This window comes from Arachis ipaensis, chromosome B7 (assembly GCF_059453495.1).
Source record: "Arachis ipaensis isolate K30076 ecotype BB chromosome B7, ASM5945349v1, whole genome shotgun sequence".
In the NCBI taxonomy this organism is placed as follows: Eukaryota; Viridiplantae; Streptophyta; class Magnoliopsida; order Fabales; family Fabaceae; genus Arachis; species Arachis ipaensis.
This window is the reverse complement of record NC_142442.1, coordinates 37,273,879-37,284,262: the sequence shown is the minus strand read 5'-3', so window position 1 is coordinate 37,284,262 and position 10,384 is coordinate 37,273,879. Positions and strand designations below refer to the sequence as shown.

Sequence of the window (10,384 nt, the reverse complement as noted above, 5' to 3'; positions counted from 1 at the left end):
TGTGGAAGGAGCATCTCAATTCCTGCAATTGGAGCAAACAACTTTGAGCTTAAGCCTCAATTAGTTTCTCTAATGCAGCAGAACTGCAAGTTTCATAGACTTCCATTGGAAGATCCTTATCAGTTCTTAGCTGAATTCTTGTAAATCTGTGACACTGTTAAGACCAATGGGGTTAATCCTGAGGTCTACAGACTTATGTTTTTCCCCTTTGCTGTAAGAGACAGAGCTAGGACATGGTTGGACTCACAACCTAAAGATAGCCTGAACTCTTGGGAAAAGTTGGTCAATGCTTCTTGGCCAAATTCTTTCCACCTCAAAAGTTGAGCAAGCTTAGAGTGGAAGTCCAAACCTTCAGACAGAAGGAAGGTGAATCCCTCTATGAAGCTTGGGAAAGATACAAGCAATTGATCAGAAGGTGTCCTTCTAACATGTTTTTAGAATGGAGCATCATATGTATATTCTATGATGGTCTGTCTGAATTGTCCAAGATGTCATTAGATCACTCTGCTGGTGGATCTCTTCATCTGAAGAAGACGACTGCAGAAGCCCAGGAACTCATTGAAATGGTTGCAAATAACCAGTTCATGTACATTTCTGAAAAGAATCCTGTGAATAATGGGACAACTCAGAAGAAAAGAGTTCTTGAGATTGATACTCTGAATGTCATATTGGCTTAGAACAAAATATTGACTCAGCAAGTCAATATGATTTCTCAGAGTCTGTCTGGAATGCAAGATGCATCAGGCAGTACTAAGGAAGCTTCCTCTGAAGAAGAAGCTTATGATCTTGAGAATCCTGCAATGGAAGAAGTGAATTACATGGGAGATTCCTATGGAAACACTTACAATCCTTCATGGAGGAATCATCCTAATCTCTCATGAAAGGATCAACAGAAGCCTAATCAAGGCTTCAATAACAATAATGATCGGAGAAATAGGTTTGGCAATAGTAAACCTTTTCCATCATCTTCTCAGCAACAGACAGAGGACTCTAAGCAGAGCTACTCTGACTAAGCAACTGTAGTCTCTGATCTATCTAAGACCACTCTCAGCTTCATGACTGAAGCAAGGTCGTCCATTAAAAATTTGGAGGCACAAGTGGGTCAGCTGAGTAAGAAAATTACTGAACTCCCTCCCAGTACTCTCCCAAGCAATACAGAAGAGAATCCAAAAAGAGAGTGCAAGGCCATCTACACGTCCAACATGGCCGAACCTGGAGAGGAAGAAAAGACAGTGATTTCCAATGAGGAAGACCTCAATGGATGTCCACTGGCCTCCAAGGAGTTCCCTAATGAGGAACCAAAGGAATCTGAGGCTCATATAGAGACCATAGAGATTCCACTAAACTTACTGTTGCCATTCATGAGCTCTGATGAGTATTCTTCCTCTGAAAAGGATGAAGATGTTGTTGAAGAATAAGTTGCTCAATATCTAGGAGCAATCATGAAGCTGAATGCCAAGCTATTTGGTAATAAGACTTGGGAGGATGAACCCCATTGCTCATCAATGAACTAAGTGATCTGGTTCAACTGAAATTACCTCAGAAGAAACAGGATCCTAGAAAGTTCTTAATACCTTGTACCATAGGCACCATGACCTTTAAGAAGACTCTGTGTGACCTGGGGTCAGGGATAAACCTCATGCCCCTCTCTGTAATAGAGAAACTAGGGATCTTTGAGGTACAAGCTGCTAAAATCTCACTAGAGATGACAGACAATTCAAGGAAACAGGCTTATGGACTTGTAAAGGATGTCTTGGTGAAGGTTGAAGGCCTGTACATCCCTGCTGGTTTCATAATCCTAGATACTGGGAAGGAAGAGGATGAAACCATCATCCTTGGAAGACCCTTCCTAGCCACAGCAAGAGCTGTGATTGATGTGGACAGAGGAGAGTTAGTCCTTCAATTGAATGAGGACCACTTTGTGTTTAAAGCTCAAGGATCTTCTCTTGTAACCATGGAAAGAAAGCATGAAAAGCTTCTATCAATACAGAGCCAAACAGAGCCCCCACACTCAACTTCTAAGTTTGGTGTTGGAAAGCCAACATCAAGCTCTGAATCTCTGTGAAAGCTCTCTAAGAGCTTCACTGTCAAGCTATTGACATTAAAGAAGCACTTGTTAGGAGGCAACCCAATATTATTTAATTATATTTATTTGTTTTCCATTGTTATTTTATGTTTTCTTTAGGTTGATGATCATGTGAAGTCACAAAAACAAATGAAAAATAAAAAACAGAATGAAAAACAGCATAAAAAATAGCACACCCTGGAGGACAGACTTATTGGCATTTAAACGCCAGTAAGGATAACAAAATGGGCGTTTAACGCCCAGCCTGGTAGCATTCTGGGCGTTAATGTCAGAATGGGCAGCACTCTGGGCGTTTAACATTAGAAAGGGTTGTCTGGCATCTAGCTGGCGTTAAACGCCAGAAATGGGTAGCAGAGTGGCGTTTAATGCCAGGAAAGGCAGCAGGATGGCGTTTAACACTAGGAAAGGTAGCAGAGCTGGCGTTAAACGCCAGATTTGGCACAAAATGGGCGTTTAAATGCCAGAATGGTGCAGGGACTCAAATTCCTTGACACCTCAGGATCTGTGGACTCCACAGGATCCCCACCTACCCCACCTCTTCTTCTCTCCTCTTCACACCTTTCCAAAACACTCTTTCCCAAATATCCTTAACCAATCCCATCATTAACTCTTCCCCAAACACCCCTCACTTATCAAATCCTACCCTCTTCCCCATATTCTCTTCACCACTCACATCCATCCATCATAAAACCTCACCTACCTCACCATTCAAATTCAAACCATTTCCCTCCCAAACCCACCCACATATGGCCGAACCCTCTCCTAACCTCCATCTCCTCCATTTCATCTCCTTCTCCTCCTTTCTTTCTTCTTTTGCTCAAGGACGAGCAACCATTCTAAGTTTGGTGTGGGAAAAGCTAAAGCTTTTTATTTTCCATAACTACTAATGGCATCTAAGGCCAGAGAAACCTCTAGAAAGAGGAAAAGAAAGACAATTGCTTCCACCTCTGAGTCATGGGAGATGGAGAGATTCATCTCAAAGATCTATCAAGACCACTCCTATGAAGTTGTGGCCAAGAAAAAGGTGATCCCCGAGGTCCCCTTCAAGCTCAAAAAGAGTGAGTATCCGGAGATCCGACATGAGATTCGAAGAAGAGGTCGGGAAATTTTCACCAACCCCATTCAACAAGTTGGGATCTTAATGGTTCAAGAGTTCTATGCTAATGCATGGATCACTAGGAACCATGATCAAAATATAAACCTAAACCCAAAGAATTTGCTCACAATGGTTCGGGAGAAATACTTGGATTTTAGTCCAGAAAATGTGAGGTTAGCATTCAACTTGCCAATGATGCAAGGAGATCCTCACCCTTTCACTAGAAGGGTCAACTTTGATCAAAGGTTGGACCAAGTCCTTAGGGACATTTGTGTGGAAGGAGCTCAATGGAAGAGAGACTCAAGAGGCAAGCCAGTTCAACTAAGAAGGCTTGACCTCAAACCTGTGGCTAGGGGATAGTTGGAGTTCATCCAATGCTCTATCATTCCTACTAGCAACCGGTCTGAAGTTATAATAGACCGGGCCATCATGATCCATAGTACCATGATTGGAGAGGAAGTAGAAGTTCATGAGATCATATCCCTAGAACTCTACAAGGTGGCGGACAAGTCTTCCATTTTGGCAAGGTTAGCCTTTCCTCATCTCATTTGTCACCTCTGCAATTCAGCCGGAATTGTCATAGAGGAAGACACCCTCATTGAAGAGGACAAGCCCATCACTAAGAAAAGGATGGAGCAAACAAGAGAGCCCACTCATGGACCTCAACAAGAGCATTCCATCCTCCTCCATGAAATTAGAGAAGACTAAAGAGTCATGAGGGAGGAGCAACAAAGGCAAGGAAGAGACATAGAGGAGCTTAAGCACTCCATAAGATCTTCAAGAGGAAGAACTAGTCGCCATCACTAAGGTGGACCCATTCTTTAATTTTCTTGTTTTAATTTTTCTGTTTTTTGTTTCCTATGCCTTATATTTTATCTATGTTTATGTCTTTATTACATGATCATTAATGTCTAATGTCTATGTCTTAAAGCTATGAATGTCCTATGAATCCATCACCTTTCTTAAATGAAAAATGTTTTTAATTGCAAAAGAACTAGAAGTGCATGATTTCGAATTCTATCTTGAAATTAGTTTAATTATTCTGATGTGGTGGCAATACTTTTTATTTTCTGAACGAATGCTTGAACAGTGCATATTTTTGAATTTGTTTATGAATGTTAAAATTGTTGGCTCTTGAAAGAATAATGAAAAAGGATAAATGTTATTGATAATCTGAAAAATCATACGATTGATTCTTGAAACAAGAAAAAGCAGTGAAAAGCTTGCAAAAAAAAAAAGAAAAAATGCGAAAAAAATGGCGAAAAAAAAGAAAAGAAAGAAAGAAGAAAAAGCAAGTAGAAAAAGCCAATAGCGCTTTAAACCAAAAGGCAAGTGTAAAAAGGATCCAAGGCTTTGAGCATTAATGGATAGGAGGGCCCACAGGAATAAAATTCTGGGCTAAGCGGCTAAACCAAGCTGTCCCTAACCATGTTCTTGTGGCGTGAAGGTGTCAAGTGAAAAGCTTGAGACTGAGCGGTTAAAGTCGTGGTCCAAAGCAAAAAGAGTGTGCTTAAGAGCTCTAGACACCTCTAACTGGGGACTCTAGCATAGCTGAGTCACAATATGAAAAGGTTCACCCAGTTATGTGTCTGTGGCATTTATGTATCCGGTGGTAATACTGAAAAACAAAATGCTTAGGGTCACGGCCAAGACTCATAAAGTAGCTGTGTTCAAGAATCAACATACTGAACTAGAAGAATCAATAACACTATCTAAATTCTAAGTTCCTATAGATGCCAATCATTCTGAACATCAAAGGATAAAGTGAGATGCCAAAACTGTTCAGAAGCAAAAAATGCTACAAGTCCCGCTCATCTAATTAAAGCTAATCTTCATTGATAAATTTGGAATTCATTGTATATTCTCTTCTTTTTATCCTATTTTATTTTTAGTTGCTTGGGGACAAGCAACAATTTAAGTTTGGTGTTATGATGAGCGGATAATTTATATCCTTTTTGGCATTGTTTTTACATAGTTTTTAGTATGATTTAATTACTTTTTATTATATTTTTATTAGTTTTTATTCAAAAATCTCATTTCTAGACTTTACTATGAGTTTGTGTGTTTTTTTATGATTTCAGGTATTTTCTGGCTGAAATTGAGGGACCTGAGCAAAAATCTGATTCAGAGGCTGAAAAAGGACGGCAGATGCTGTTGGATTTTGACCTCCCTACACTCGAAGTGGATTTTATAGAGCTACAGAGACCCAATTGGCACGCTCTCAATTGCGTTGGAAAGTAGACATCCTGTGCTTTCCAGCAATATATAATAGTTCATACTTTATCCCATATTTGATGGCCCAAACTGGTGTTCAAAGTCAGCATAAAACATTTTGGCGTAAAATGCCCAAACTGGCACCAGAATTGGAGTTAAACGCCCAAACTGGCAGCAAAGCTGGCGTTTAACTCCAGGAACAGCCTAAGCACGTGTAAATCTCAATGCTTAGCCCAAGCACACACCAAGTGGGCCTCAGAAGTAGATTTCTGCATTATCTGCACTTAGTTACTCATTTTCTGTAAACTCTAGTTACTAGTTTAGTATAAAAACTACTTTTAGAGATTTATTTTAGGTGGCCTTTTACCTTTGATCTATCTTTTGAACGTTTAGTCCTTAGACAATGGAGGCTGGCCTCACAGCCATGCCTAGACCTTTTTCACTTATGTATTTTCTACGGTGGAGTTTCTACACCCCATAGATTAAGGTGTGGAGCTCTGCTATTCTTCATGAATTAATACAAGTACTGTTGTTTTTCTATTCAACTCACGCCTACTTTTTATCTAAGATATTCACTCGCACTTCAACCTGATGAATGTGATGACCCGTGATACTCATCATCATTCTCACTTATGAACGCGTGCCTGACAACCACTTTCGTTCTATCTGCAATAGCTTGAGTGTGTATCTCTTGCCCTCCTGGTTCACGACGCATGATTGCCTCTGCTGACAATAGAGTATTTCATTCCGTGAGATAAGAGGTATAGGCTAGAACCATTGGCAGCATTCCTGAGATCCGGAAAGTCTAAACCTTGTCTGTGGTATTCCGAGTAGGATCTGGGAAGGGATGACTGTGACGAGCTTCAAACCTGCGAATGTGGGGCACAAGTGACAGTGTGCAAAAGGACAATGGTCCTATTCCGACGCTAGCGGAAACCGACAGATGATTAGCCATGCGGTGACAATGCATATGGATTTGTTTTCATCCTAGAGGATCATACAGCTTGCCATGGAAGGAGGTAATGCATGGTTGGAAGAAAGCAATAGGAAAGTAGAGGTTCTGAAGCAACAACGCATCTCCAGACGCTTATCTAAAATCTCCACCAATGAATTACATAAGTAACTCTATCTTATTTTATACTGTATTTATATTTTAATTATCAAAACCTCATAACTATTTGAATCTGCCTGACTGAGATTTACAAGGATGACCACAGCTTGCTTCAAGCCGACAATCTCCGTGGGATCGACCCTTACTCACATAAGGTTTATTACTTGGACGACCCAGTGCACTTGCTGGTTAGTTGTGCGGAGTTGTGAAAAAGAGTTGAGATTAAGATCGTGCATACCAAGTTTTGGGCGCCATTGTTAGAGATCACAATTTCGTGCACCAAGTTTTGATATTTTGGTATATTTTGGGGAATTTATGTATGTTTATATGTATATATATATATATATATATATATATATATATCCTCCGGCCAGCCTTAGCTTCGCAGGCTGAGTCAGAGGCTAGTTATGCTGTTCCTTGGCTTTCCTTTATCCTTTTGTTTAATGTTTTATCATGTTTTATTAGGTTTCTTAGCACGCAGGTAATCCTTCCCATTGAGCGTTGCGCTTTTAATTTTTCTCGATTTTTTCTTACCGCTTTGTTTCAAGGCTCCTAGTATATTACCCTCTTCTCTATTATATAATTATTATGCGGTTTAGAGGTCCGTAACACCACACTACCTCTGTTCTACGACTTAAGCGTAAAACTCTGTATAGTAGGGTGTTACATTATGGTATCATAGCAGTTCGTTCCTATAGAGCCTGAGGACGGACTGATTATGCTTTTGTGCATTCTATGTGTATGTGTTTATGTGCTATTAGGATATCTAACTGATATATGTGGCATAAACGTTCATGAGCATGCATTTTGAAACTTAAAGCACTGAGCTTGAGATATTGAGACTGATAAACTTGATATCACTTGTTTGGCATGTATAGGGACCAGATGTCTACTCGCGAACGCAGATGCGGGCGAGGTAGAGGCTGAATAGGCAATGCCATGCCTAAGGCATCAGTCAACACTCCTAATCCTATAGACTTTATGGCTGCATTAGGCAATATGGCAGCAGCAATGCGAGCGACAGCTGAAGCCTTGGGAAACCAAATTAATAATGGGAACAATGACAATAATGGTGATAATGGTCCAATATCGCTTTCTTCCTTCTTGAAGGTTCACCCTCCAACTTTCAGAGAAACCTCGAATCCGACTGATGCTGATAACTGGATACAGGCCATTGAGCGAGCATTACAGGCTCAGCAGGTTCCGGATGAGCAGTGGGTTAAGTTTGGAACCTACTAGTTGCATGGTGAAGCTCAGCACTGGTGGCAGGGCATGAAGCGCATTCTACAGCCTGATGGGATTGTGATTTCTTGGGAGTTGTTTCGAGATGAATTCTATAAGAAATATTTTCCCACCTCAGTCAAAAATGCCAAAGAGCTCAAACTGCTTCAACTTAAACAGGGCCAAATGACTATTACTGAGTACACCAGTAAATTTGAGGAATTGTACCACTTTTCACGCATCTGTCAGGGAGCTCCTGAGGACATTTCTGAGTGGAAATGTATAAAGTATGAAGGGGGCCTTAGGAGTGACATTCAGAGCTTTGTGGCGCCTATGCAAATTCGGGTGTTTTCTGAGCTGGTGAATAGGAGCAGGGTGGCGGAGGATTATGTCAGAAGGGCCGCAGCAGAAAAAGGTAGTATAAGGATGCCATTTCAGAGGACCACAGGGAGAAACTTTACACCCAGAGACAGACAGTTCAAGCGTGGTGGCTTTGTCCCTCAGAACAATCAGGGGCAAGGCAGCTCCAGGAGGCCTAATACCAGTGCTAATCAGGGAAAGAGACAGGTGAAGCAGCCACAGCAGGATATGAGTTGCCACAGATGTGGGAAGTATCACTCAGGACCATGCAGGTTTGGGACTGGAGTCTGTTACTCCTGTGGGTAGCCGGGACACTTGGCTAGTAGTTGCCCCGAGAAGAAGGGGTATGAGACAGGCAGGGTGCAGCAACCAGGAAGGGTATACACTACTTCTTCTATAGGCGCTGAGGGGTCAGAGGCATTGATCCGAGGTAAATGTGAGATGGCGGGTAAAACTTTGAATGCTTTGTTTGATTCTGGAGCTTCACATACTTTTATTGCATTTTAGAAGGCTGATAAGCTAGGATTGAAAATAGTAGTACTGGGGTATAATTTAAAGGTATATAATACTACCCACGAGGCTATGGTGACTAGATTAGGGTGGCCCCAAGTTCCTTTTCGAGTACAAGGGCGTGATTTTGTGCATAACTTAATTTGTTTACCGATGACTGGTCTTGATCTCATTCTGGGATTGGACTGGTTATCCAAGAACCGCGTTCTACTAGATTGCTCGGCGAAAACAGTGTATTTCATGCCTGAAGGCACTGAAGGGCCGGTTGTAGTGAATAACTACTACTTGAATTCCATGATGGTGAACTGTTCTGGGGATGAATGTTAGGGGATATTGTTGTTAGCTGCGGGTATTTCGGGTGATGATCAGAACTTGGAACAAATCCTAGTTGTGTGTGAGTTTCCGGAGGTGTTCCCTGATGATATTGATTAATTTCCACCAAAACGGGAAGTTGAATTTGCTATTGATTTAGTACCTGGGGCCGGACCAATCTCGAGTACTCCTTACAGGATGTCGCCTCTAGAAATGGCAGAATTAAAGTCTCAACTAGAGGATCTGTTGGGTAATAATTTTATCCGACCAAGTGTATCTCCGTGGGGTGCGCCAATATTACTGGTCAAGAAGAAAGATGGAAGTATGCACTTATGTGTTGACTATAGGCAGCTGAATAAGGTTACAATGAAGAATAAATACCCGTTGCCAAGGATTGATGACCTGATGGACCAATTACAGGAAGCCGGTGTGTTCTCTGAGATTGATCTACGATCTGGATACCACTAGATAAGGGTCAGAGATGAGGATATCCCTAAAACTGCCTTTAGAACACGCTATGGTCACTATGAATACACCGTGATGTCCTTTGGACTAACTAATGCTCCGGCGATATTCATGGATTACATGAACAGAATTTTCCATCCATATCTGGATAAGTTTGTTGTTGTGTTTATTGACGACATTCTTATCTATTCTAAGACAGAGGATGAACATGCAGAACACTTACGAATAGTGCTACAAATTCTGAAGGATAGGAAGTTGTATGCCAAGCTATCCAAGTGTGAGTTTTGGAAGTCTGAAGTAAAATTTCTTGGTCATGTGGTGAGTAAGCAAGGAATAGTAGTGGATCCTGCTAAGGTTGAAGCGGTGATGAATTGGGAGCGGCCAACTTCAGTGATGGAAATCAGGAGTTTCTTAGGCTTGGCGGGTTATTATCGGAGGTTCATTAAAGGGTTTTCACAACTCGCTTTTTCCTTGACTAAGCTGACCAGGAAGGATGTTCCTTTTGTATGGACTCTCGAGTGCGAGGAGAGTTTCCTTGCCTTAAAGCAGAGATTGACTACCGCCCTTGTATTAGTGTTGCCTGAGCCGAGAGAACCATTCGAGGTGTACTGTGATGCGTCCTTGAAAGATTTAGGATGCGTATTGATGCAGTATCATAAGGTTGTAGCTTATGCCTCACGTCAGTTAAGATCTCATGAAAGGAACTATCCAACTCATGATTTGGAACTTGCAGCCATTGTCTTTGCCTTGAAGATTTGGCGGCATTATCTCTATGGAGTGAAATTTCAAGTCTTCTCGGACCATAAGAGTCTAAAGTACCTATTTGAGCAAAGAAAATTGAATATGCGTCAAAGGAGGTGGATGGAACTCCTGAAGGATTATGACTTCGAGCTAAACTTCCAAGGATTGAAACTGGGAATCAGAGAAGAGTTTGGGACTTTATGCCTAAGCCAGTTACAGATCTCAAGTGACTTCAAAGCTGAACTGATAAAGGCTCATCAGAATGACC

At 41.3% G+C, this 10,384-nt stretch overlaps 1 non-coding gene across 1 annotated transcript; it reads right to left on the bottom strand.

Moving 5' to 3' along the window:
* Nucleotides 1–326: 326 nt before the first annotated feature.
* Nucleotides 327–430, bottom strand: LOC148550863 (small nucleolar RNA R71). Its single transcript, XR_015893604.1, has one exon. It is a non-coding gene; the product is annotated as a small nucleolar RNA R71 (small nucleolar RNA).
* Nucleotides 431–10,384: the final 9,954 nt, after the last annotated feature.